At 46.6% G+C, this 27,904-nt stretch overlaps 1 protein-coding gene and 1 non-coding gene across 3 annotated transcripts in view; both read left to right on the forward strand.

The window, feature by feature from the left end:
- The first annotated feature begins 6,421 nt into the window (after positions 1 to 6,421).
- LOC126481594 (PC-esterase domain-containing protein 1A-like) overlaps positions 6,422 to 27,904 on the forward strand; it is a 260,962-nt gene continuing 239,479 nt past the window's right edge. Inside the window, exon 1 of one of the 2 annotated variants that reach the window (XM_050105457.1) lies at positions 6,422 to 6,505. The gene's annotated coding sequence lies outside the window, so the exon portion shown is untranslated. Of the gene's footprint in view, positions 6,658 to 27,904 lie in introns of both variants that reach the window. The other variant, XM_050105456.1, reaches the window with a different exon arrangement.
- On the forward strand, positions 8,315 to 8,388 carry Trnat-ugu (transfer RNA threonine (anticodon UGU)). Its single transcript has one exon. It is a non-coding gene; the product is annotated as a tRNA-Thr (tRNA).

The raw sequence follows: 27,904 nt of genomic DNA on the forward strand, positions 1-27,904 counted from the left end.
TATTAGGAAAGAGACATGTATCAAGCTATCAGGCATCATCCAACTGGGAACTAATTACATGTGGGGTCCCACAAGGTTCCATTTTGGGGCCCTTACTTTTTCTTGTGTATATCAATGACCTTTCATCAGTAACATTACCAGATGCCAAGTTTGTTTTGTTTGCTGATGATACAAACATTGCAATAAATAGCAAATCAAGTGTAGTCTTAGAAAGATCAGCCAATAAAATATTTGTAGACATTAATCACTGGTTCCTAGCCAATTCTTTGTCACTAAACTTTGAAAAAACACACTACATGCAGTTCAGAACTTGTAAGGGGTGTCCCAAGAGTATATGTCTAACATATGATGACAAGAAGATAGAAGAAGTGGACGGTGTTAAATTCTTGGGATTACAGCTTGATAATAAATTCAACTGGGAGGAGCACACCACAGAACTGCTGAAGCGTCTTAACAAATCTCTGTTTGCAATGCGAATTTTGTCAGACATAGGGGATATAAAAATGAAAAAGCTGGCATACTATGCTTACTTTCATTCCATAATGTCATATGGGATTATTTTCTGGGGTAATTCATCAAGCCAAGCTAAAGTTTTCCGGGCACAAAAACGTGCAGTAAGAATTATATGTGGTGTGAACTCAAGAACATCCTGCAGAAGCCTGTTTAGGGAACTAGGGATACTAACTACAGCTTCCCAATATATTTATTCCTTAATGAAATTTGTCATTAAAAATATATCACTTTTTCAAACCAACAGCTCAATTCATGGAATCAATACTAGAAATAAGAATAATCTTCACAAGGATTTAAAGTCACTTAGTCTTGTACAAAAAGGTGTGCATTATTCAGGAACACACATTTTCAATAACTTGCCAGCAGCCATAAAAAGCTTAACAACCAATGAAATTCAGTTTAAGAGAAGCCTAAAGGATTTATTGGTGGCCAACTCCTTCTACTCCATTGATGAATTTCTGAGGAAAACCAACTGATTTGTATATAAGTACAACATAACTTCTGCACAATTTCAGTGCAGTAATGTGTTCACTGAAAATTTGTGTGTGTGTGTGTGTGTGTGTGTGTGTGTGTGTGTGTAAGTATAATCTAACTTCTGCACCATTTCAGTGCAGTAATGTGTTCATTGTAAATAAGTATTACAGTAGTTGTATTACATGTTTCTTACCTTATAAATAAATATAAAACTTTTTTATTTTAAATTCAGTGCAATAGTATTTGTAAAATGACTCTTAGTGTTCATTAAAAAATGACGATCATTCCACTTGGGACCTGTGGAATGGTACATTAGCTTATTTGTTTTAGTTTAAATATTTGTCATGTATTGTTGTTTTTCTGACATGTTCCACATCCTGGAGGACCTCCTCACTACGGATCAATTGGAATGAAAGTAAATCTAATCTAATCTAATCTAACCACAAAATGTACTGGAGAATGATGAACACAAATTACACTGGAATAGAACCACTATAACAGATAAAACAACACCACATAACAAAACTGACATCATACTCACCAATGAAAAGAAGAAATTAACACAACTAATCGAAATATCCATACCCAATACAACAAATATACAAAAGAAAACAGGAGAAAAAATTGAAAAATACATCCAACTGGCTGAGGAAGTCAAGGACATGTGTCATCAGGATAAAGTTGACATTATACCAATTATACTCTCAACTACAGGAGTCATCCCACACAATATCCACCAGTACATCAATGCAATACAGCTACATCCAAACTTATATATACAACTACAGAAATCCGTTATTATTGATACATGTTCAATCACCTGAAAGTTCCTAAATGCAATATAACATATACCGCACAGTTAAAAGGAAGTCACACATGATCAAGGTCCGCATCACTTTCTATTTTTGACCAGACATAACGTCTGAGAAAAGAAAGAAAGAAAGAATAATAATAATAATAAAAATGCATGCTCTTTGTCGTCCTGGCTCTAGAGCAGTCTGAAAGTTCCTGTAGACGATCAAACATTTCGTCAAACTTAATTTTTTTTCTCAAATATTTTACGATATACAGTGCTGTTTGACTTGTTTGTCAAGCATAGATCCTGTTTGACTTTTTTGCCACAAATTTAGATTGATGGGAAGTTTGACAAGATGGCGGACGTTATTTGTGGCGATATTTTGATGCATATGTTCAGTAAGAAATTGTTTTATCACAATTTATATCGTTATATCATGCAACCATGGAAACTGAGGTCAAGTATAAAAACAAAATAACACAGACAAGTACCAAAATGGTAGAGGTAAAACATTTTCCCCAGTCTTATATTATGCATGAAAAAGTTGGGAACAAAAACAGTATTTTATGCCTACAGTCACATACAAGCAGAAGTGAAATGAAATAAAAGAAATCGATGTTCTCCAGTTCTTCCATGGACAATGTGAGCTATATGTTCCTACCTTATCATATTTTAATGAACTGTCTTAGAGGAATAAGCGGAAAAGAGTAAATTTTAGCTTACTTGTGTCTTCTCTTTCAATGTGAGGGCGAAATAACGCTAAAGAAGTTATTAACGTCTTACTGTCCATTCGCAGAGAGTTGATGAAATCATCAAGTTGTGAATGTGATATTTCTGTTAACAGGTTCTCGCATGTTTATTTGTCCCTCAATTTAAACCATTCCCTGGACCAGTGTCTTGATTTCTTCTTCTTTAAACACAGTGCCAGAGTCAGTGTTGTTGTTTTTGTGGTCTTCAGTCTGCAACGGTGGCGACTGTTCTGTAAGAGCACAAGAGCACGTGAACACCCTAATTTTGGCACATTGCGGATTTTCTTTGAGTGCTGTTAAATATAATGTAAGTGCTGTAATCTGAAATACATGATATTGAATCTACTGCACTATGCTACATCGTTCTTCTAGACTCAGTGAAACTTGGCGTCAGGGTAGCGAGCCCACCATCACTTGTGCACATTTTAAGGAGCTTCTGTGCATGCGCACCGTGCATGACGTAATTACCATATGGACCAAATACATACAGATTTAATTAACAATGTGCACAGTTCACGATGTGCACACTTCAGCGGACTTTTATCCATGTTCTCTTGTAACCCCTGTTAGGCAGTAGTACAGACCACTGATTTGGCAATTCAGTCGTTATATAGTAAAATTAGATCGGACATCAGTATATGTTATAGAAAAACGTATTTTCTGGGATTCTGAATGAGATATAGTATGTTAAGTTTTGGATTTTATCACACAATAATCCATTTAAGGTGCTGAGAACCATAAAGCACATCATCGATTGTGAGACTGCAGCATTTATTCATGCTTTTGACATCTGTTGCTTTTATGGTGGGCCAGTTTTATCTATACTATAGGCCCACATTGTACATATATCTGAACATTCACGAAAAGCTGTCTCACTGGTATCTCTGATATTCACATAAATATTTGGGTTCAAAGAGTTCGTGTTTTGGCACATATGGCTGTCAGCACCTCACTTGTATTCTAGTTAAGTGACCCTGTTCGTAGATAGTACTGACTGAATTTAATAATTTCCGCAAACGACAATTTGTGTTTGGAGTTGGTTGTTTATTATGCTAGAATCGTCTTTCCTGTGTGGTATCAATGTAAACTCTGTTGAGCCTGTATCAAGCACTAACGGAAAAGAAAATTACCTGTTAAGTTAGCCACAAAGGAAGTAGGGTCTCCCAGATGAGATTCGCTGTCTGAGAATGTGACGAACATCAAATAAGCGTGACTACAAACGAACATTTAATAAAGAAGTTTATAATAAGCGTATGTTGCTGTCTGGGTGCAATGTAATAAGGGCTGATTTTAAGCCCGGAAGTTAATTTGTTAACTAACACATGAGTTAGGGATCTTGTACACATTTTCGAAAAAAATAAAAAAAAACATGAAAACTTCCTCTTGTACAAAAATTTGAAACAGAGAGGTGAAAGCTTAAACGTTATTTCGTTCTCGCCATGAGCTGTTCTTATTATTTACAAAACAAAAAAATTCCACAAAACAATTCTTCTTTTCAGATAATTTATGCATGCTATCGTTATTACTATGATTATTGACAGCGGCTGAATTTGTATAAATACACTCCTGGAAATTGAATTAAGAACACCGTGAATTCATTGTCCCAGGAAGGGGAAACTTTATTGACACATTCCTGGGGTCAGATACATCACATGATCACACTGACAGAACCACAGGCACATAGACACAGGCAACAGAGCATGCACAATGTCGGCACTAGTACAGTGTATATCCACCTTTCGCAGCAATGCAGGCTGCTATTCTCCCATGGAGACGATCGTAGAGATGCTGGATGTAGTCCTGTGGAACGGCTTGCCATGCCATTTCCACCTGGCGCCTCAGTTGGACCAGCGTTCGTGCTGGACGTGCAGACCGCGTGAGACGACGCTTCATCCAGTCCCAAACATGCTCAATGGGGGACAGATCCGGAGATCTTGCTGGCCAGGGTAGTTGACTTACACCTTCTAGAGCACGTTGGGTGGCATGGGATACATGCGGACGTGCATTGTCCTGTTGGAACAGCAAGTTCCCTTGCCGGTCTAGGAATGGTAGAACGATGGGTTCGATGACGGTTTGGATGTACCGTGCACTATTCAGTGTCCCCTCGACGATCACCAATGGTGTACGGCCAGTGTAGGAGATCGCTCCCCACACCATGATGCCGGGTATTGGCCCTGTGTGCCTCGGTCGTGTGCAGTCCTGATTGTGGCGCTCACCTGCACGGCGCCAAACACGTATACGACCATCATTGGCACCAAGGCAGAAGCGACTCTCATCGCTGAAGACGACACGTCTCCATTCGTCCCTCCATTCACGCCTGTCGCGACACCACTGGAGGCGGGCTGCACGATGTTGGGGCGTGAGCGGAAGACGGCCTAACGGTGTGCGGGACCGTAGCCCAGCTTCATGGAGACGGTTGCGAATGGTCCTCGCCGATACCCCAGGAGCAACAGTGTCCCTAATTTGCTGGGAAGTGGCGGTGCGGTCTCCTACGGCACTGCGTAGGATCCTACGGTCTTGGCGTGCATCCGTGCGTCGCTGCGGTCCGGTCCCAGGTCGACGGGCACGTGCACCTTCCGCCGACCACTGGCGACAACATCGATGTACTGTGGAGACCTCACGCCCCACGTGTTGAGCAATTCGGCGGTACGTCCACCCGGCCTCCCGCATGCCCACTATACGCCCTCGCTCAAAGTCCGTCAACTGCACATACGGTTCACGTCCACGCTGTCGCGGCATGCTACCAGTGTTAAAGACTGCGATGGAGCTCCGTATGCCACGGCAAACTGGCTGACACTGACGGCGGCGGTGCACAAATGCTGCGCAGCTAGCGCCATTCGACGGCCAACACCGCGGTTCCTGGTGTGTCCGCTGTGCCGTGCGTGTGATCATTGCTTGTACAGCCCTCTCGCAGTGTCCGGAGCAAGTATGGTGGGTCTGACACACCGGTGTCAATGTGTCCTTTTTTCCATTTCCAGGAGTGTATGTTGATAAGCATAACTGTCATATAGCAGATGCTATTAATTTCGCGCTCTCATATTTATCTGAGTTTAAAAATTTGTGAACACCCAGAATGTATACCTACTAGCTACCACAGGTCCGCAGACTGGTTTGATGCAACTCTCCATGCTACGACAAATGCTTTATCTGCATTTGTAGCCATTCTTACTAGTGTGAAAATACAAGATATACGAAAAGCTTCTGTTTCAAAAGTAAGATTAAACTGACAAGCTTTCGTGGTACATGTACGGGCTTGTTTGACACATCCTTTCGGAGGGCGTTAACAAGTTTTAAAAAATTCCAGTTTCTACTGGAAGAAAGTTGATGTAGGCGTAATCATTCAGGTTCTAAGGGTAACATTTTCATTCATGGGCAAATCTCTCATTTTGAGCCATTCCCTAGCCCAGTCTTGTTTTCTTCTTCTCTTTCTTCTTTAAACATAGTGCCAAAGTCAATGCCAGGGCTGGTTTGTCTGCATTTGTGGCTGTTCTCATAACTGTCAAAATAGTTAGGAGGACAGAGCGTCTGCTTAAAAGTGAGGTTAAACTAAGAAACGTTGTTTGAACGTGTAAGAGCTTGCTTGGCAAATTCCTGGCTAGATAAGAGCAATTTGTGTCAAACAATTTTGATCGTTTACGGGGCGTTTATGTAGGATCTGCCATATTACGTGTTTGTTGTTATTAGTATTCTACAATAACTTTGTTTTCTAATTACCAAAATAAATAATTATTATAAAAGAAAACAATGAATATTTTTTATTTATTCGGCTATAATTAGAAAGTAACTCCTTCTGAGTAGTAGAAGTACTTGTGTATCGATTAGATCATCAATTTTATGGATTTTTCAATCCTTGATCTCTTTGACCAAGCTAAGTACTTTGATCGTATCATGTAGTGCCGCCAAAATTTAAATGCACAGCATGCTGCCATGAGAATGTAGGAAGTTGTGTAATATACAGCGGGTGAAGTTGAAGGTGTGGTTGGATTTGAAAACATTGTGACTTCTTACATAATATTTGTGTCAGTCACGATATGTTATAGATTATTTATAGCTGTGGTGTATGCACGACGTTACTGTTGATATATGTGTGTAAAATCTTTTGTTTACCTTTCCAGTTGTCTGCAGGTAGGTTTCTCAGTGGCCCGTAGTTTTACTGTTTCATTATTTAATGTAAACTACTACTAGTACTGCTACATGTGAACTATAAAAATAAACGATTTAGTAAACGTTAATAGTAATATTTGCAGCAGTCATTTAGAAGAGGACAATATAAGAGAACTGCGTTTCAGTACGGCATCAAGTTTTCTGAAGGTGGGCGTAAAGAGAATGTAAATCGCATTACTTTTGTGTGGAGAATAACAAAATTTGTTGCATTTGATAATTCATCAATAAAAGTTTCCGAGATATAACGCCTCTAACGGCGCGGCATCGTTTCTGTGAATCGAGGCTGAAAGAGTACAAGTAAATTCTTTTAAATGATGAACACTATGTTCGCTTCGCTAGAGTATAGCTTCTCGTCGAAATGATCGAGTGGTCTTGATGGCCAGCAATTATCGGCGTCGTTCGGACGCGTGGGGCAACTCTTCTTCCTGTTAGTAGACTAGTGTCCATTATAACACAATCTGCAATTTATTGCTCTTCGTACTAATCATGCCAACTAAGTTGACACGCGTCGCTGTGGCTGATGTAACCAAATGTAATGGCATTTCCAGTATGCTTTCTGGAGATGTGATGTGAGTCATCAGAATACAATATTGGTAATGGAGGATGTACAACAATAGTATTTTACCAACATAAAGCTCACGCCAGACATACTTAAGCTAGAGATAAATAGTGCATCTTCGGATGTAACAGTTGCATTTACTTAGTGCTAGTATATCAGCTGTTGGCCCTTAAACTTACCGTAATTTGTACGGCTTATTGTTTGCACGCCAGAAATTGGGAGAAGACTTGTGTTTCACAATGGGGAAGGAAATGCTGACGTTATGTAAAGTAAGTTAATATTATCCATCTTTAGTTCTGTTGAAATGCAGATTTCATTTAGTTTGCTGATGTTATATTTCCGACCTCTTCAACAATTAATTATTTATTTTACTTGTCGAGGTCATGAAGTTATTGCACTACATGTCTTGTAAAGGCACTTACTTGTGCTCATTGTATCTTTGTTTTATTTTGTGGTTAAAAAGAAATGTAAAAGGCATTTGCTAGACAAATTTGATTTTACACCATCCCTTCCTATATCGATGGACTCAGCAAAACACTGGTAATTTCTAGCAGTAACAGTCAGGCGTTCAACTAGGTGTAGCCAGTCTTACAAATAATCACATTTTCTACGAAGACAGTAACTTGTTCTCGAAAGAACAGTTACTGTTGATGACCGTGCAGCTTTTCCCTGGAATAAATGATGACTAATTGAAAACCTCAGCTGCCGACAGGTGTTGTTGATATACCTCGATGTGGACAACTGAAAATGTGTGCACCGACTGGGACTCGAACCCGGGATCTCGTGATTACATGGCAGATGCTCTATCCATCTGAGCCACCGAGGACACAGATGAATAGCATGACTGCAGGGACTTATCCCTTGCATGCTTCCCGTGAGACTCGCATTCCCAACTGTCCACAATTCTACATATGTATTGTACCTTATAGACATTTGCCCACTCACTCATTACTCGCGCACGCTTTGGCGATTCCCGTAAGAGTTAGGGCAACCTGTGCGCATTCGCACTGACAAAGGTCAGTGGCTGGGTAGCCTTTAACTATATATATGAAGACGGTGTCCTCGGTGGCTCAGATGGATAGAGCGTCTGCCATGTAAGCAGGACATCCCGGGTTCGAGTCCCGGTCGGGGCACACATTTTCAGCTGTCCACATCGAGGTATATCAACAACACCTGTCGGCAGCTGAGGTTTTCAGTCAGTCATCATTTAATCACATTTTCATTTCTTTGGACAGTCGTTTGACGGATCACATTGCATTTTGTAGTATCCTAATGCAAGATGTTGGGGTATTGGTCTATGGGATAGAATTAATTCCGATAGAATTCTGTCTGGAACGAAATTCAATTCTGATTACACTAAGCAGTTTCTCCATGGTTTCCGTAAATAACTTAATGGAAATACTAGGAAGATTTTTCCTGCCATTTCACAGTCACACTACTCCTACCTAAAATCTGTAGTGGACTTATGTCTGTATTGCTGCAGCAATAGAGGAAGGAGGAAGCAGACATGAATTTTCTCGCAAACTGTGTAGAATTGAGACGAAAGGTTGATTTAGGTAAAAAAAGGTGTTGCATATTGCAGATGTTTGGTAAGCAGTTTATTTTTATTGCACTGTATATTCTGGGTAGGGCTGTTACACAAAAACATACTGTTGAGCTTAGAAATTTACTAATTGACTGCATTTATGTGATGGTTGTAGTAAATATTGATTAAAAACCTGATAAACTAAGTATTTTATGAATGACTTGCCTCTCCACACAAGGAAAACGATTTTAGTTTGATTTGAAGTTTCGGCAGTTGTATTGAACCTTATGTCCATCCAACTAACATCCTGTATTTTCTTCTAACAGGGAATATGCACAGTAACAATTTTATTGAATTGCTGAAGGGTGTTCAAATGTGTGTGAAATCTGGGATTTAACTGCTAAGGTTATCAGTCCCTAAGCTTACACACTACTTAACCTAAATTATCCTAAGGACAAACACACACACCCATGCCCGAGGGAGGACTCGAACCTCCGCCGGGTCCAGCCGCACAGCCCATGGCTGCAGCGCCTTAGACCCCATGGCTAATCCCGCGTGGCTGTTGCTGAAGTGTTCCGCCCAAGTTTCAGTGGTAGAGAGATACTGAAGTACCTTCCAATGAATAGTAGGATGCTGTAAAAATGGCATAGAACAGTAGTTCTGTTCCTCTTGTTTGTCTGTAGCCACTTCAGAATGAGTGAAAAGAAATTATCAGGCCCACCTATCATTCAAGCATATTTCTGCATAAACTTCATACTCAGAGTATACCAGGAGCCAAGGGTCTAATTGGGTTTTGGAGCAAAATGGCCCTTTTGGTCAACCCAGCTGTTAGACTTGCCCTTATAACCCAGAGCATTGTCAGGTTCAACAATTATTTGCCCCCAGGGAGCTCGCCTTTGGCCTCTCTTTGGCGGGTTCGTGCTTGTCTACCACGGGGCCCAAGCCTTTGCAGCACTTTTTCCCTTCCATGCTGTGTTTCTATCCTCTTGCTATTCTTTTTCCCCTCCGTTGGGGAACATGTCTGGGGTATTATTGGGAATGTTCTGCATTCTGTCGCTGACCTGTGAACAATCTGAACTTTCTTTCTGGCTCCCTTTTCCTTTCTTTGCTTCTCTTCTCCTCTCGTATCTTGCTTTGGCGTTTGAGGATTCTTCTTCTTCTTCTTCTTCCCTGTGCACTCCTGAAAGCCGGCCCACATGTCTGGCACGTAAAAGGTGACTGGGTAACACGTAATTCCCAGCCCCGGGTCAACAGGTAGGGTTCGCATGTACCCCCTGGTACATACAGTCCAGGCCCAGGGAGGGGTGATTGCCTGAGCTGTAACCTTCCCAAATTGCCACTGGTCCCTCCGTCAGGTGTTTGGGATGTGTGACCTCTGAAGTCTGAACAATCACCTAAGGCGGGTGTGCCCCCTTGTGAAGGCCCCCCCCCCCCCCCCCCCCCCCCCCCCCGTTGGAGGGAGTGCACCATCAGTGATGCTGGCAATCATGGGGGATTTCCTCATGATGAGTCAATCTTCCTCTCCATCGACGTCGACAAAACTTAAACGTAATGAGGGTACTTATTCGAAGACCCTTCCCACTGCACCACAGTTCCTTCTGGTATCATTTACCGAAGACAGTCAGTCCTTCGCCACGGTCAGTCTGTTTATTATTCAGAAAGGTGTTGATGCCATTGCTGGCCCTGTGAAATCTTGCTCTCATTTACAGAATGGCAGTTGGCTTCTGATTCTCAAGCACAGCTACTACTTGCTGCCTCACTTCTCCACGGCTATCCAGTCCGTGTCGAGGCACGTAGAACTTTGAATTCTTCCCGTGGTGTAATTTACATCAGGCTGCTTGACAGTCTAACCGTGGCAGAAATACAATCTTACCCCTCAGATCAGGGTGTCATTGCCGTCCATCATGTAGTGAAAAAGGTCGATTCCTCCTTGCTGCCCACTCGCACTCTTTTCCTCATCTTTGATAGGGTGGTGTTCCCATTCAAGATTAAAGCAGGCTATAAAATCATCACAGTCCAGCCGTATATTCTGAATCCGGTGCACTGCTACCAGTGTCATCGTTTCAACCACCCTTGACCGTCTTGTCGAACGCGCCTCCTTCTCCCTGCTTTATCAACTGCGCTGGTGGCCATGCCGCCGCCTCCTGGGATTGTCCCGTGTATCTGGATGAGCGGGCTGTTCAAGAGATTCGGGTAAAGGAAAAAATGCCGTACCCAGTAGCTCGTAAGTTACTGGCTAATCACAAACCCTGTGTTTTCCTGTCTGGCACCTAGTTCAGTTCTTGTTACCCCTCGCTCCATGAAGGACTTAGCCACGCAGACATGCGACCTCAAATTTGGCTCTGAGGTTGTGAATCGCCCAGTGTCAAGGTAGCAGTGCTGGACTCCCCCCTGTCCCGCTGTGCAACAAACCATCAAACTCTAGCCTAAGGGGACAAAGCTACCCTCTACACAACTGGCAGCCAGGAAAGGACAGAAGGAGTACTCCCGAGAAGACCTTCTGTCCCTCCAACCAAACAACACCCAAGACATCCTCTAACTGGAAGAGCTCAAAGAAGTCTGCTAAAGCCAAATGGTCTTCTCTTTCGCCTACATGAAGATCCTACTCGATGGTGTCACCACGTGGTCATTTAGCCCGGCCGACCTCTGTTTCACCGCTGCGCATCACCATTCGTTCCCATTTGCACTCCACAGACTGACCACACAAGCACGCTGATACTTCTGTGGACCCCACGGAGCAGGATCTTCCTGCTTCTGTGCCCTGTAGTAGCGACTCTCCACCGGCTGTCCCTCGGCGGCCACCGAGTTGACACCCCTAAATCTCGTCCTCCTCATGACTGTCCTCCAATGGAACATTCGCACCCTTTGGTCCCACAGAGGATTTACAGCTGCTTTTAGCTTCGCAGCATCCTCTTGTACTCTGCCTTCATGAAACGAAGTTACGCCCTCAAGACCGCTTTGAGCTTTCACATTACTTACCAGCTCATTCTGACCTTTGCCCTGAGGTCAGCATCCCATCTCATGGGGGCTTCGTGCTGCTCATGCGGGATGACCTTCATAGTCAACCCATCTCCGTGACTACCCGTCTTCAAGCTGTTGCTGTTCGCCTTTTCCTTCCCCACCTGACTTTCTCCCTCTGTACCATTTATGTAGCTCCATCCTTTGATGTCACCAGGGCAGACTTCCTTCAGCTTATTGGGCAGCTGCCTCCCCTGTTTTTGCTACTCGGTGACTTTAATGTGCATAATACCCTTTGGGGTTCTCCCAGGACCTGCCAGAGAGGTGCCCTCTTGGCTGACCTTCTTAACCAACTCAACTTCATCTACCTTAACACTGGAGCAGCCACTTTCCGTTCTGACTCCTCGCACCCCTATTCCCATTTGGACCTATCCTTCTGCACTGCCCAGCTTGCCCATCGTCTTGAGTGGTCTGTTCTTTCTGACGCGTACTCGAGCAACCATTTCCCGTGTGCTCTCCGTCTGCTGACTCCTATCCCATCCACATGCACGGCCAAATGGTAGCTTACTAAGGCTGACTGGCAGCTTTACTCCTCCCTGGCGACCTTCGCAGAACAAGATTTCCTCAGCTCTGATGACCAGGTGGACTATCTCACCAACATTATCCTTACTGCTGCAGAATGTTCCATTCCTTGCACTTCCTCTTTAACACTTCGTGTCCCAGTCCCTTGGTGGACTGATGCAATCGCAGAGGGTGGTTGGGAGCTCCAATGTTAGGCGCGTAATGGGGCCCCTTAGGGATATGACGGCTAAGGAGGGGAAGAAATCCAGTGTGCACTCCGTGTGCATTCCGGGTGGAGTCATTCCTGATGTAGAAAGGGTCCTTCCGGATGCCATGAAGAGCACAGGGTGCAGCCAGCTGCAGGTGGTGGCACATGTCTGCACTAATGACGTGTGTCGCTTAGGATCTGAGGAAGTACTCTCTGGATTCCAGCGGCTATCTGATTTGGTGAAGGCTGCTGGTCTTGCTTATGAGATGAAGGCAGAGCTCACCATCTGCAGCATTGTTGGCAGAACCGACTACGGATCTTTGGTGCAGAGCCAGTTGGAGGGTCTGAATCAGAGGCTCAAATGGTTTTGTGACCGTGCTGGCTGCAGATTCCTTGACTTGCGCCATACAGTGGTGGTGTTTCGGGTTCCGCTGAATAGGTCAGGAGTTCACTACACTCAGCTGGTGGCTACACCGGTAGCGGAGGCTGTGTGGCGTGGAATGGGCGGTTTTTTAGGTTAGAAGGCCTCGGGAAAGTACGGGGTGGGCTGCAATCTCAAAGGGTGCATGGCAAATACAGGACGTGCTTGGATCAAGGAACAGTCGGAATTGTAGTTGTAAATTGTTGTAGTTGTGCTGGGAAAGTCAGTGAGCTTCAAGCGCTAATAGAAAGCACAGAAGTTGAAATCGTTATAGGTACAGAAAGCTGGATAAAGCCTCAAATAAGTTCTGCAGAAATTTTTACAAAGTCACAGACGGTGTTGAGTAAGATAGATTAGGCAGAATTAGTGGTGGAGTGTTTGTATCTGTCAGTAGTGGTTCATCTTGTAGTGAAGTCGAAGTAGATACTCCGTGCAAATTGGTATGGGTGGAGGTTATACTTAACAGTTAATAATTGGCTCCTTCTACTGACCCCCAGACTCCGATGATATAGTTGCTGAACAGTTCACAGAAAATTTGAGTCTCGTAACAAATGAATACCCCACTCAAACAGTTATAGTTGGTGGGGACTTCAACCTTCCCTCGATATGTTGCCAAAAATACTTGTTCAAAACCGGTGGTAGGCAGAAAACATCTTCCGAGAATGTCCTAAACGCTTTCTCCGAAAATTATTTCGAGCAGTTACTCCACGAACCCACGCGAATTGTAAATGGTTGCGAAAACACACTTGACCTCTTAGCCACAAACAATCCAGAGCTAATAGAGAGCATCGTGACTGATACAGGGATTAGTGATCATAAGTTCGTTGTAGCTAGGCTCAATACCATTTCTTCCAAATTCACCAGCAACAAACACAAAATAATTTTATTTAAAAAAGCGGATAAAGTGTCGCTAGAAGCCTTCCTAAGAGACAATCTCCATTCCTTCAGAACTGACTATGCAAATGTAGACGAGACGTGGCTCAAATTCAAAGATATAGTAGCAACAGCAATTGAGAGATTCATACCTCATAAATTGGTAAGAGATGGAAATGATCCCCCATGGTACTCAAAACAGATCCAAACGCTGTTGAAGAGGCAACGGAAAAAGCATGCGAAGTTCAGAAGAACGTGAAATCCCGAAAATTGGCTAAAATTTACAGACGCGCGAAATTTGGCACTTCAATGCGAGATGCCTTTAATAGGTTCCACAACGAAACATTGTCTCGAAATTTGTTAGATAATGTGAAGAAATTCTGGTTGTATGTAAAGTACACAAGCGGCAAGACGCAGTCAATACCTTCGCTGCGCAGTGCCGATGGTACTGTTACCTACGACTGTGCCGCTAAAGCGGAGTGATTGAACGCAGTTTTCCGAAATTCCTTCACCAGGGAAGACGAATGGAATATTCCAGAATTTGAAACACGAACAGCTGCTAGCATGAGTTTCTTAGAAGTAGATACCTTAGGGGTTGCGAAGCAACTAAAATCGCTTGATACGGGCAAGTCTTCAGGTCCAGATTGTATACCAATTCGGTTCCTTTCAGATTACGCTGATACAGTAGCTCTCTACTTAGCAATCATATACAACCGCTCGCTCACCGATAGATCTGTACGTACAGATTGGAAAATTGCTCAGGTCGCATCAGTGTTTAAGAAGGGTAGTAGCAGTAATCCATCGAACTACAGACCTATATCATTGATCTCGGTTTGCAGTAGGGTTTTGGAGCATATATTGTATTCAAACATTATGAATCACCTCGAAGGGAACAATCTATTGATACGTAATCAGCATGGTTTCAGAAAACATCGTTCTTGTGCAATGCAGCTAGCTCTTTATTCGCACGAAGTAATGGCCGCTATCGACAGGGGATCTCAAGTTGATTCCGTATTTGTAGATTTCTGAAAAGCTTTTGACACCGTTCCTCACAAGCTACTTCTAATCTACCTGTGGGTCTATGGGGTATCGTCTCAGTTGTGCGACTGGATTCGTGATTTCCTGTCAGGAAGGTCGCAGTTCGTAGTAATAGTTGGCAAATCATCGAGTGAAACTGAAGTGATATCAGGTGTTCCCCAGGGAAGCGTCCTGGGACCTCTGCTGCTCCTGATCTATATAAATGACCTGGGTGACAATCTGAGCAGTTCTCTTAGGTCGTTCGCAGATGATGCTGTAATTTACTGTCTAGTAAGGTCATCCGAAGACCAGTATCAGTTGCAAAGCGATTTAGAAAAGATTGCTGTATGGTGTGGCAGGTGGCAGTTGGCGCTAAATAATGAAAAGTGTGAGGTGATTCACATGAGTTCCAAAAGAAATCCGTTGGAATTCAACTACTCGATAAATAGTACAATTCTCAAGGCTGTCAATTCAACTAAGAACCTGGGTGTTAAAATTACAAACAACTTCAGACCACATAGATAATATTGTGCGGAAGGCGAGCCAACGGTTGCGTTTCATTGGCAGGACACTTAGAAGATGCAACAAGTCCACTAAAGAGACAGCTTACATTACACTCGTTCACTCTCTGTTAGAATATTGCTGTGCGGTGTGGGATCCTTACCAGGTGGGATTGATGGAGGACATAGAAACGGTGCAAAAAAGGGCAGCTCGTTTTGTATTTTCACGTAATAGGGGAGAGAGTATGGCAAATATGATACGCGAGTTGGGATGGAAGTCATTAAAGCAGAGACTTTTTCGTTGCGGCGAGATCTATTTATAAAATTTCAGTCACCAACTTTCTCTTCCGAATGCGAAAATATTTTGTTGAGCCCAGGCTACATAGGTAGGAATGATCATCAAAATAAAATGAGAGAAATCAGAGCTTGAACAGAAAGGTTTAGTTGTTCGTTTTTCCCGCGCGCTGTTCGGGATTGGAATGGTAGAGAGATAGTATGATTGTGGTTCGATGAACCCTCTGCCAAGCACTTAAATGTGAATTGCAGAGTAATCATGTAGATGTAGACACTGTGACGCAATTCACACAGGGAGACATGCTCTCCGCGGTTTTAAGTGCCACCTTACACTGAAAAACTGCATTCATTATAAACAGATGCGTGCAAAGTGTCATTGAGTTCTTCGGGACAGCATGAGAGCTAGTTGGATTTCATTCACTAGTTCTTTTAAGAGTTCCACACCTTCCTCTGTGATGTGGGCCAACCTCGGACGACACTCTGGAACCAAGATCCATTTCCGGCCTGACAGTAGGTGCCGATGTCATCCTGGATCCTATTTCTATCTCCAACACCTTGGGCGACCATGATGCGGAAGTTTCGAGCTCTTCCCACTATCACCCTGCCTTCATCGATCCGAAACGAGTGGTGGAGGGTCTGGCGATACCCTTCTCTTCTCCAAATCATGAGTGCTACAATGCTGCCTTCACTATGAGGGAACAAGATCATGCTCTTAGTTCATCCTGATCCTCCGCTCCAGGGCCAGACACTATCGACATTCAGTTGTCGCAGCACCTCTCTCTTGTGGGTAAGCATTTTCTGCTTAACACATACAACTGCATTTGGGCTGAGGGCACACGGCGCATTGGATGACCTCCTCTCGGTCCCACCACTTTGTGTGCATTGCGTCCAACATTTAACTGTCCGCTAATTCCTGCTGGAATGCCTTTTTTTACCAATTTTCGTTCCAGATTGGGTTTGCCATCTGATTTATCAGCTGTTATAGCGAATAATGTGCGGGCTGTCAACCATGTTTTACTTTTTATCCGCCTAAATAATGTGGTGAAGGCCATTTAATTTTTAGTTTTGGACCTCCACTTTTGTATGGTGTTTTTTAGCCCATTTTCCATGTGCCTTTTGTAGCTGTCTCCTATTCTGTCCATTGGGACTGACATATAGTCATTTCCCTCCGGTCATACTTCAGCGACCACCATGCGGTGCGGCAGTGGAATTTGTGTGTTTCATAGGACGGGGTTCTTGGCTTCACCGCCTGGGCATCGAGGAAGGTACACACTTTATATATATAAAGACTTACTTTGGGGGGGGGGGGGAAGGACAGGTATACCCACGTGCACCCCCCCCCCCCCCCACCCACAAACACACAAATATCTATATATCTATCTGCACATATACAGACACAAGCAGACATTTGTAAAGGCAAAGAGTTTGGGCAAAGATGTCAGTCAAGGCGGAAGTGCAGAGGCAAAGATGTTGTTGAATGACAGGTGAGGTATGAGCGGCGGCAACTTGAAATTAGCGGAGGTTGAGGCCTGGTGGGTAACGGGAAGAGAGGATATACTGAAGGGCAAGTTCCCATCTCCGGAGTTCTGACACGTTGGTGTTAGTGGGAAGTACCCAGGTAACCCGGACGGTGTAACACTGTGCCAAGATGTGCTGGCCATGCACCAAGGCATGTTTAGCCACAGGGTGATCCTCATTACCAACAAACACTGTCTGCCTGTGCCCATTCATGCGAATGGACAGTTTGTTGCTGGTCATTCCCACATAGAAAGCTTCACAATGTAGGCAGGTCAGTTGGTAAATCACGTGGGTGCTTTCACACGTGGCTCTGCCTTTGATCGTGTACAACTTCCGGGTTAAAGGACTGGAGTAGGTGGTGGTGGGAGGGTGCATGGGACAGGTTGTACACCGGGGGCGGTTACAAGGGTAGGAGCCAGAGGGTAGGGAAGGTGGTTTGGGGATTTCATGGGGATGATCAAAGAGGTTACGAAGGTTAGGTGGACGGTGGAAAGACACTCTTGGTGGAGTGGGGAGGATTTCATGAAGGATGGATCTCATTTCAGGGCAGGATTTTAGGAATTCGTATCCCTGCTGGAGAGCCACATTCAGAGTCTGATCCAGTCCTGGAAAGTATCCTGTCACAAGTGGGGCACTTTTGGGGTTCTTCTGTAGGAGGTTCTGGGTTTGAGGGAATGAGGAAGTGGCTCTGGTAATTTGCTTCTGTATCAGGTTGGGAGGATAGTTGCGGGATGCGAAAGCTGTTTTCAGGTTGTTGGTGTAATGGCTCAGGGATTCCAGACTGGAGCAGATTCGTTTGCCACGAAGACCTAGGCTGTAGGGAAGGGACAGTTTGATGTGGAATGGGTGGCAGCTGTCATAATGGAGGTACTGTTGCTTGTTGGTGGGTTTGATGTGGACGGATGTGTGAAAGCTGGCCATTTGACAGATGGAGGTCAACGACAAGGAAAGTGGCATGGTATTTGGAGTAGGACCAGGTGAATCTGATGGAACCAAAGGAGTTGAGGTTGGAGAGGAAATTCTGGAGTTCTTCTTCACTGTGAGTCCAGATCATGAAGATGTCATCAATAAATCTGTATCAAACTTTCGGTTGGCAGGCCTGGGTAACCAAGAAGGCTTCCCCTAAGCGACCCATAAATAGGTTGGCGTACGAGGGGGGCCATCCTGGTACCCATGGCTGTTCCCTTTAATAACTTCTTCACTTTCGAAGGCCAGACATACCAACAATTCGCCCGTTTGTTCCTAACCCCAAATGATGCTACAAATGTCAAATATTTGGCCATACCCCTATGGGATGTAATGGGAAGTCTATGTGTGGCAATTGTGGGGGCTCGGCTAACGAGTCGGGCACTTCTAGTACACTTCCTCCGAAATGTGTAAACTGCCCTGAGAATCACCCAGTGTAGAGCAGAAAGTTTGGGGTTTACAATGAGGAAAGGAAACTTCAGGAGTTGAAAGTAGATACGCATATCTTATGGTGAAGCTAGAAAAGCTTTCAAAACTATGCAACCGCTAGTTTTTGATACTTCTTTTGCATCAGCCCGTAAGACACCAGTCGGCAAGTGTGATGCGTCCACACAAACTCGGAAAACTGATTCAAGTACGAGCACATGCACTTGTCCATGTACCTATGGGAGAAAGGCTCCACTTGCAACTGTTGTCGTTCAGAAGCCGTCAGCAATAGGCTTACCATTTAAGCCACATGCCACTGCCCAACATCAGAAACCAGATAAGCCATTCCCGCAACCTGGGCAACCACCTCCTCCTGTCAGTAAAGAAAAACATTGTTCAAAAAGTAGTTTTAAGTCCAAGAAAGCAGTAGTTAAACCTTCGGATTGGTGAGCTCTCTCCCTTTCTGGTGGGGAATATGCTGTTCAGGATACGGACTTCCAGTCAGAGGAACTGGAGAGCAAGGAACTGGCTAATGTTCCCCCTGACCTCCCCGGTAAATCACCGCTTCCGAGGGAGAAAGAAAAGAACAACCATTGCCAGCCAGTGCAGTGGAATTTGAATAGATATCGCTCACATTTGAAAGAATTGCAGCTACTGGTCCGGGATAAACCTTTCTGCATCTGCTTACAAGAAACACATCTTCAAGTCACCAGCACACCTGCATTACGGGGCTACCACGCATACAGGAAGGACGATAGTACTGAAGACAGGGCTAAAGGTGGTGTGGCTATTTTCCTTGATGACAGATACCGCTCCTCTCCTGTTCATCCTACCGTGACCACGCAGCAATCCTGTGAATGTTCTCGCACCCTTTAATATCATAGTGTGTTCTTTGTACCTGCCCCCTAATGATGCTTTGGATGCAGAGCCACTGGCAGAACTCTTCCAGGCACTCCCACGCCCATTCCTCCTTGTGGAGGACAATGCCCCCAATGTGCTGTGGGGCTCAGCTACCACTTGCTCCAGGGGTGGATCATCGAGCACTTTGTCCATTGTGAGAATATCTGCCTTCTGAACGCGGGTCAGATGACTCACTTTTCTACAGCTACAGGGTCTTTTTCAGCCATTGACCTTTGTTTTTGTTCTCTAGCTATTGCAGACTCAGTTTAGTGGGAAGTGACTCCAGATTTACAGTCTAGTTACCACTTCCCAATGTCAATCCGTCTATCGATTTGGACGGTGGCCAACAGGAGACCACACAGGTGGATGATACAAAGGCAAATTGGTTGCAGTACAGTCGACAGGCTATTTTTAAACAGAAGGATTGTGCGCAGGGACGGTGGCCCATATCATTCCTGAGATCCAAAGGGCTGCCGCAGAGTCTATTTCCAGGTGTAGTAACCACCTCAGACGACGGCTTGACCTTGGTGGAATGATGACTGTTAATTGTCAATCAGGGCCAGACGGACAGCTCTGTGGAACTTCAAACACTGTCCAATTACAGACAATATTCATATCTTCAGGTCCGCGAGACCTCATGTGAGGCGAATGATCAAAAAATGGAGGAGGCTTCCTGGAGGGAATTCACAACTTCCATTAATCAGTCCATTTTCACTGCACAAGTTTGGGAATCAATAAGACGGCCCCCATGCGGCTCCGGAGGTTAGAATAGGCCCGACTTATTCCTGCCTATCATAAGAGGTGACTAAAAGGAGTCTAACAGTTTTCAGCCGTATTAGTTCAGATCCTGTTCTATGATTTGACCTGCCACTTTCAAATCCTACAGAAGTTCGGGCCATATGGGGGAAGGACGCCTTATGTGGTGCACGAGTTACCCATAGTGCCCTTAGATTCGATCTCCTGAATCCCTTGTCATGGCTTTGCATCTCCACCTGTGATTCAATTATTTGGGCGAGGACACTTTCCGGGGTGTGTCATCCTCCATTGTCTTCTGTCCTCTTTTGCCCCCATGACAATATCGGGTTTCTCTGTGCCCAGTATCCAGCGCGGTAGCCAGCTGTCATGTACCCATTTGCTGGTAGCCCCCTGACAACACAGGGATCATACTGCTGATGCCTGCCTGACCTGTAAACTCCTCACCTATGCCAAGGAGTGGATGCCTGTCTTCCTGGGGCTTCAGGACTCCCGGAAACAGCCATAATGACAGGTGGCCTTTGCTGTGGCTAGGTGGTGTCTGAGGGGAGAGCCCCTGATCGCAGTGGGTGGCATCAGGGCGGACGACCTGCAATGAAGCGGACTAAGTCATGTCTTGCTGGTGACCGTATGGTGCCAGCAGTCTATAAAAAGGGCGAGATAGAATACAATGCCGACAGGTATAGCCCTAAACCATTTCCGTCCCTAGCTACACCATGGGAGGAATGTAGGGCTACAGAACGGAGAGAGCCATATTCACCTTGGTTTTTAGTCTGTAGCAGAACTGATGGGTACTCGTTTTTACCTATGAAGCCTCAGTTTTTCGTTGAACACCTTTAGGATAAGTTTGGAGAACTGACAGTACTGTCCAAGATGTGAAACGGCACAGTATTGAATCAGACAGCATACTCAGCCCAATCCCGAGTGTTACTCACCTGTGATAAGCTGGGTGATATTTCTGTTTCTGTCACTCTCCATAAAAGCCTCAACCATGGTCCAGGGGGTCATTTTCCATTGCGATCACGTGCAGTCTGATGACAAGTTCCACGCCGCTCTGTCCCTCACTCCCCCCCCACCCCCTCCGTGCCACACTGTCCCTCCCTCCCCCCCCCGTGCCGCTCTGTCCCTCCCTCCCCCCCCCCCCGTGCCGCTCTGTCCCTCCCTCCCCCCCCCCCCCGTGCCGCTCTGTCCCTCCCTCCCCCCCGTGCCGCTCTGTCCCTCCCTCCCCCCCCGTGCCGCTCTGTCCCTCCCTCCCACCCACCCACCCACCGACCCACCCACCCTCCCTCCCTCCCACCCTCCCTCCCACCCACCCTCCCTCCCACCCACCCACCCACCCACCCACCCACCCACCCACCCACCCACCCTCCCACCCTCCCTCCCTCCCTCCCTCCCTCCCTCCCACCCTCCCTCCCTCCCTCCCTCCCTCCCTCCCTTCCTCCCTCCCTCCCCCCGTGCCGCTCTGTCCCTCCCTCCCTCCCTCCCTCCCTCCCCCCCACCGTGCCGCTCTGTCCCTCCCTCCCTCCCTCCCTCCCTCCCTCCCCCCCACCGTGCCGCTCTGTCCCTCCCTCCCTCCCTCCCCCCCACCGTGCCGCTCTGTCCCTCCCTCCCTCCCTCCCCCCCACCGTGCCGCTCTGTCCCTCCCTCCCTCCCTCCCCCCCACCGTGCCGCTCTGTCCCTCCCTCCCTCCCTCCCCCCCACCGTGCCACTCTGTCCCTCCCTCCCTCCCTCCCTCCCCCCCACCGTGCCGCTCTGTCCCTCCCTCCCTCCCTCCCTCCCTCCCCCCCACCGTGCCGCTCTGTCCCTCCCTCCCTCCCTCCCTCCCCCCCACCGTGCCGCTCTGTCCCTCCCTCCCTCCCTCCCCCCCACCGTGCCGCTCTGTCCCTCCCTCCCTCCCCCCCCCCCACCGTGTCGCTCTGTCCCTCCCTCCCTCTCCCCCCACCGTGCCGCTCTGTCCCTCCCTCCCTCCCCCCAGTGTCGCACTGTCCCCCCCCCCCCCGTGTCGCTCTGTCCCCCCCCCCCCGCCCCCGTGTCGCTCTGTCTCCCCCGTGCCGCTCTGTCCCCCCCATGCCGCTCTGTCCCTCCCCCCCCCCCCCTGTGAAGCTCTGTCCCCCCACCCGCCCCCCTCCCCCCTCCCACCCCCTGTGCCGATTTGTAGCAGGGATGCACATGAGGGTCGCTGTCGACCTTCACCCCCCTCCCCCTCCCCCTCCCCCTCCCCCTGCGTTAATTGTCATGGAGAACATTCTGCTTCTTCTCGTTCTTGTCCCATCTATCAAGACGAGTGTTCTGTTCAGGAGATAAGGATGAAGGAGAAGGTACCCTTTCCTGTTGCCCGGAAACTGTTGGTGAGCCCCATGGTGCTCGGAGCCATTTGAACCATTTGTTGGTGAGCCATAAACCGAATGTCCTTTCGTCTGGAAGCTACAGTACCGTGTTAGCCTCTCCCTGTCCCACGAAAAACATGGCTATGGAAACTTTTGATTTACAGTTCAGTTCTATAGTGGCAAAGTCGCCTCGCTTTCAAACTGATACTCGTCTCCCACTTCCCGGGCTGTAGATTCTGCTACCCGTTCTTCACCCTCACTGGTGAAGACAGTTGCAACACAGCCAGCGAACCGTCAATTCAAAAAGGATTATTCTGGGGAAGATTTCTTGTCGTACCTCGAGTTTGCAGCCGTCTGGCTCTTCTGCCAGTTGTCAAAAGTCAAAACAATCTTCCAAAGGCAAACAGTCTTCCCCCTCTTCGACTTGTCAGTCCGTTTCAGCTGTCTGACAGCAGGGAAGCTCTGTTGATCCTGCTGAGTTGATGGACGAAGATCCTCCACCTGTGAATTCCAGTGGCCATCCTCCCTCGACAGCTCGCCCTAAGCAGCCCCCGAGGTGAGTGTTTCTCCTTCATTCTCTGGTGTTCCTAAATTTTATGGCCCTTTTACAATGGAATATCCGTGGCCTTCTGTCTAACAGGGCGGACCTCCAGTTGCACCTGCGATCACAATGTCCGCTCGTAGTCTGTCTCCAAGAAACCAAGCTATGTTCTCAAGATCATTTTGCTCTTTCCCATTTTACTTCGCTACGATGAACCGCCCCTTACGGTGGGATTCCTGCTCGTAGTGGGGTCATGCTGCTTCTACGAGATGATGATTGTCATGGTCCTATCCCCTTGCACAGCCACCTGCAAGCAGTTGCTGCCCATGTTTTCCTTCCCGAATTTATCTTTTCCCTCCGCCTTCTGCTGTCACTAGGGCGGACCTGATGCAGCTCGTTGCTCCTCGGTGACGCCAATGCCCATCATCCTCTTTGGGGCCCACCTGTCGCCTGGCCAAGAGGTTCTCTTTTGGCGGATCTTCTTAATCGTCTTAAACTTGTGTGCCTTAACACCGGCGAAGCCAGGTTTCTCTCTGATTCCAAGCACACTTATTCCCACTTAGACCTCTGCTCTGCCCAGCTCGCTCGACATCTTGAGTGGTGTGCTCTTTCAGATACTAGAGTTACCACTTCCCTTGTGTGACTCGCCTTTACAATCATACCTCGTCACAGTGGCCCGCTCATCAGAAATTCTCTCTTGCTGACTGGAGGCTATATTCCTCCTGGGCAGTCTTTGATGAGCAGCCATTCCCAGCTGTGATGATCAGGTCGAGCACCTCGTGGACATTATTCTCTCGGCTGCCGAATCTTCTATCCCTTTTACTACTACTTCTCCCTGTCGGGTCCCGGTCCCTTGGTGGACTGTGGAGTGCAGCAATGCGATTCGTGCCCGACTACGTGGTCTTTGTATCTTTCACCGTCATCCTACGTTAACGAACTCCATGTGCTACAAGCAACTATGTGTGCAGTGCCGTCACACTATTAAGGAAAGCAAGAAATCATACTGGGTTTCCTTCACCAGCTCATTCAACAGATTTACTCTGTCCTCTACACTGGACTCGCATTCGGGAGGACGACTGTTCAATCCCCCGTCCGGCCATCCTGATTTAGGTTTTCCGTGATTTCCCTAAATCGCTCCAGGCAAATGCCGTGATGGTTCCGTTCAAAGGGCACGGCCGACTTCCTTCCCTGTCCTTCCCTAATCCGATGAGACCGATGACCACGCTGTCTGGTCTTCCCCAAAACAACCAACCAACCAACCAACTCTGTCCTCTCTCATTTGGGGTGGCCTGTGCCAGCTTTCTGGGACTACCGCCCACTCCCAGATTCCTGGTCTGACTGTGGCGGGAAACGTCATAGTCGACCCTGTCGATGTTTCCAATGCTTTGGGCCGGTACTTTACGGAGGTTTCAAGCTCCACCCTTTACCATCCTGCCTTCCTTTCTCAGAAACAGGCCGAGGCAGCTCGTGCATTCTCCTTTCTCTCTTTGAATCAAGAATGCTACAATAATCCTTTTTCTGTGAAGGAGCTCGAGCGTGCTCTCTCCTTATCCAGGTCTTCTGCTCCTGGGCCCGATACAGTCCACGTCCTCATGCTGCAGAATCTGCCTCCTGTGGGACAACGCTTTCTCCTCGATACCTGCAACCGTATTTGGACTGACGATGTATTTCCCACACTTTGGCGTGAAGATACTATTGTTCCCCTACCTAAGCCTGGTAAATATAAATCTCTTCCTTCCAGCTACCGTCCAATTTCCCTTACCAGCAGCATTTGTAAGGTGATGGAACGCATGATCAATGGTCGATTCGCCGCTCAGTGGTTGATCATCTCGTCATCATGTCGATGTTCATCATGAATAATTTTCTGTAGAAGCAACAAACAGTGGCCGTATTCTCTGATTTGGAGAAAGCCTACAATACCTGTTGGCGGACAGGCATTCTACGTACTACGTACACATGGAGCCTTCACGATCATCTTCCCAGTTTGATCCGGGAATTTTTAACAGACCGAGTTTTCCGGGTACATGTGGGTTCCTCATTATCCCACACCTTTTCACAGGAGAACGGGGTGCCTCAGAGCTCCATACTGAGTGTTGTCGTCTTCGCCATAGCCATCAGCCCAATTATGGACTGCCTTCCAGCTGGCATTTCGTGCTCTCTTTCCGTTGACGACTTTGCTATTTATTGCATCTCCCAGTGGATGTGTCTCCTGGAATGCTGTCTTCAGCGTTGTCTGGACCGTCTCTATTCATGCAGTGTCACAAATGGTTTCCGCTTTTCTGCTCCCAAATCCGTTTCGACAACTTCTGGTGGTACAAGACATTTCTTCTGCCGTCCTTGTAACTGGGCCAAAATGCTCTCCCGTTCGTGGATGCAGTGAAGTTCTTAGGGCTTGCGTTCAATAGGCAACTAAGTTGGTCTCCCCACATATCCTACCTGGCTGCATGCTGCATCCGGTCCCTCAATGTCCTTCGCATATTGTGTGGTACCTCTTGGGGAGCTGACTGGGCTGTCATCCTCTGCCTCTATCAATCTCTTGTGCGCTCCAAGTTGGTTTACGGATGCATTGTCTACTCCTCTGCATGACCGTCTCTTACGCCGTCTAAATACAGTACACCATTTGGGGATCTGTCTCGCCACTGGTGCCTTCCTTACTAGCCCAGTTGAGAATCTATATGCAGAAGCCGGTGAACTACCACTGTCATACCAGCGCGGCATCCTACTCAGTAGGTATGCGTGTTGGCTTTCTTCCATGTCAGACCACCCAACCTTTGACCTTTTTTTTATGATATTCTTGACCGCCAATACGAGATGTACGTTTCTTCTCTGCGGCCTCCCAGCGTCCGCTTTTGTTAACTGCTTCAGCATCTGCAGTTCACACTTCCTGCTACTTTCCGAATGGGTTAGAGCCCTTCACCACTTTGGCTTCAGGCACAGGTTTGTGTTCATTTGACCTCAACTCGCTCCCGAAGGATTCGACTCCCGAGCTGACCTATCGCTGCAGATTTCTTGAACTTCGCTCACAACTTACCGATAGCATATTTTTGTACACTGGTGGTTTGAAGTCCACCCACAGTGTTGGTCGTGCTTTTATCATTGGAGATGATAAGTTTTAATACTGGCTTCTCGACCAGTTCACAATTTTTACCGCAGGGCATTTTGCCCTCTATCAGGCTGTTCACTACGCCCGGAGGCGCCAGCTCACTCGCTGTGTGATATGATCTGACTCCCTCAGTGCCTTTCAGACTCTGGATGATCCAGATCCAGTCCACCCCATTATCGACTGATCGAGGACTACCTCCATTTGTTCCCAGATGGGGGAACCCAAGTGATGTTCATGTGGGTTCCTGCCCATGTTAGTGTGCCTGGTAATGACACTACTGATGCTGCAGCCAAAGCCGCAGTCCATCTCGGTTGGCCCACCTCTTACTCTTATTCCCTTGCAAGATATTCATACTTTTCTCTATCGGCGTATCAAGTCTCTTTGGCATCACCATTGGTGCTCCCTTCACGGGAACAAACTCAGAGAAGTCAAATCTCTCCCAACAGCCTGGTCGACGTCCTCCCAGCCGTCTCGCCATGAGGAAGTAATGTTAGCTCGGTTGTGAATAGGGCACTGCTGATTTAGTCACTGCCGCTTGTTGAGTGGCTACCCTGCACCCATCTATTAACAGTCAGACATTTCCTGATCCTCTGCAAATATTTTAGCCACTTATGTCTCAGGGTCGGGCTGTCGTTCGCTTTGCCGGACATTTTAGCGGATGACGTGCAAGCTGTGGCTCGCGTTTTAAGATTTTTAAAAAACAGTAATATGACAAGAGATTGGATTTCTACCTGGTGACTCTGGTGTCTTGTCACCGTCTTTTAGATACTCTTACGTAACATTTTGATGTTTTAGATTTGTTTTTTCTTCCTTTCTGTATTGGACCTCAAAACGGTTTTTTACTCTCACAGACCCAGCATTCTATGGTTCTATACTGGGCACTTATGACCTAAGTTGTTTTGCGCCCTAACCCCCCCCCCAAAGAAAAAAGAGAGAGGAAGAACTGTCTGCAATATATATCTTCCTCCAGATGGTGCAGTACCCATAAATGTATTGGCTGCACTGATGGATCATTTCCCTAAACCTTTTCTACTTTTGGGAGATTTTAACACTCATACCCTCTTGTGGGGTGGCATAGTGCTTATTTGGCAAGGCAGAGATGTCGAAAATTTACTGTCACCACTTGACCTCTGTCTCTTAAATACATGTGCCCCCACACATTTCAATATGGTACATGGCACATATGCAGCCATTGATCTCGCGGTTTGCAGTCCTGGATTTCTCCCATCTATCTACTAGAGACCCCACGATGACTTGTGTGGTAGTGACCACTTTCCCATCTTCTTGTCACTCCATCAGCACTATTTCCTTGGACATCTACCAAGATGGGCTCTAAACAAGGCAGACTGGGACGCTTTCACGCCTGCTGTCACTGTTGAATCTCTCCCACATGGTACCATCCATGTGGTAGTTGAGCAGGTCACTAGAATCATCATTTCTGCAGCGAAAACGCGATTCCTTGTTCTTTAGGGTGCCCACGGTGAAAGTCAGTACCTTTGTGGTCACCAGAAATCGTGGAGGCCATTAAAAAGCGTCAGCGAGCTCTTCAGCAACATAAGCGGCACCCTTTCCTAGAGCACCTAATAGCTTTGAAATGGTTCCGTGCCTGTTTTCGCCAGCTTATAAAAAGATGGAAACAGGAGTGTTGGGAGAGGTACGTCTCGACCATTGGGTGCCATAAGTCACCTTCCCATTGTAACGTTGTTGCATTAATTTGCTATGAAAGCGGTGCTGATAGACAATAAAAGCGGTTTAAAA

The sequence above is a fragment of the Schistocerca serialis genome, chromosome 5 (assembly GCF_023864345.2).
Source record: "Schistocerca serialis cubense isolate TAMUIC-IGC-003099 chromosome 5, iqSchSeri2.2, whole genome shotgun sequence".
NCBI classification, from domain to species: Eukaryota; Metazoa; Arthropoda; class Insecta; order Orthoptera; family Acrididae; genus Schistocerca; species Schistocerca serialis.